We start from the raw sequence: 1453 nt of genomic DNA, 5'->3' as shown, positions 1-1453 counted from the left end.
GAAGTCCTTTGCCAGTTACCTGTTTCAGTGAAATATGTTTGTAGAGTATTCAAAGAATTTTTAAGATTTCAACACCGCTCTTTCTCTTCCAGTCCCAGGCTCTGTGGAAGCCGTGGATTACCGTGCAGACATGGCCAAGTCTAAGAACCACACCACACACAACCAGTCCTGCAAATGGCACAGAAATGGCATCAAGAAACCCCGGTGATAAAGATTCGAGTCTCTTAAGTGAGTTGACCCCAAGTTCTTGAGGAATATGTGCTTTGCCAGGAAGCACAACAAGAAAGGCCTGAAGAAGATGCAGGCCAACAATGCAAAGGCACGCACAGAGGCCATCAAGCCCAAGATGCCAAAGGGCCCCAGCCGTAAACTCAGCCGCCTGGCTTTCATCGCTCACCTCAAGCTTGGGAAGCAGATTTGAAGCTACATGGCCAAAGGTCATAAGCTCTGCCAACCAAAGCCCAAGGTTCAAACCAAGGCAGAGGCCAAAGCTCCATCTAAGGCCCAGGCTGCAGCTCTAGCCCAGGCTCCCAAAGGTGCCCAGGCCCCTGTGAAGGCCCCATAGAAAAAGCTCCTGTCAACGTGAAGACAGATGGACTGCCATGACACACCTACCAACACACTATTTGCAGATGACCAGTGTCCTATGCTGTCTTTCAAATAAACTCGAGACAAGAAAAAAAAAAGAATTTCAAAATCAAGAAAAGAAACAATTAGAGCAAAATCTGTGTCATGGAACCCAAGAGTTCTACGAAAAAGAGAAAAACAAATATCTCATTCCTGATTTTTAAACTCTTCAACAATATTGGCCATTAAGTAAATGATGCAAAATCTACTTTGAGAGCTCATCTTACTCCAGGAAGAATGGCCATTGTCAAAAAAAAAAGACAAAATGTGTATGAAGCCTTGGGAAAAGGAAAGAAAATCTAAATATAAAGGGATGAGAAAGGCGTAGATGCAGATGATTAGTAACAGTATTGAAAGAGAATATATGGCTAATTGTTTTAATTCTAGGTCTGTCATAGAGTTGTGGTTTGGATGGTGTATAATTGAGTGAATTGAGGTGATAATGAAAGTGTAACACTTAATGTGAACCTTCACAGCTTCTTTTTGAATATGAATTCTAACTATATATAAATTCACTAAGTTACATGGAATTTGAGTATCATTAGTTTTGGTGTGTTTTATTTCTTTATTTGAAGTTCGTTTGTAATAAATTTTTTTTTCTATTGTATTTTTTATTAATTTCTTTTTTTTTTGAACATGAAATGCTTTTTTATAGCATGTTTTACAAGGGGAGGGGGTAAGAGGGGCCAGGTGGTGGAAAAGTACAAAATCTTCTTGGCCTGTGCCTTGAAACATGTCATGGTCTATATGGTACACTGCCTTGAATTATGATCTACCTGCAGTTCTTCAGAAGATATGGTACACTGCTTGAGTTATGGTCTCCCTG

At 40.3% G+C, this 1453-nt stretch overlaps 1 pseudogene; it reads left to right on the top strand.

Annotated features, from left to right (window-relative positions):
* Positions 1–130: 130 nt before the first annotated feature.
* Positions 131–565, top strand: LOC114616467 (annotated as a pseudogene).
* Positions 566–1453: the final 888 nt, after the last annotated feature.

Source organism: Grammomys surdaster, unplaced genomic scaffold (assembly GCF_004785775.1).
Source record: "Grammomys surdaster isolate TR1022 unplaced genomic scaffold, NIH_TR_1.0 332238, whole genome shotgun sequence".
Lineage (NCBI taxonomy): Eukaryota > Metazoa > Chordata > Mammalia > Rodentia > Muridae > Grammomys > Grammomys surdaster.
Note: the sequence above shows the minus strand (reverse complement) of the source record. Positions and strands in the feature narration are given on the sequence as shown.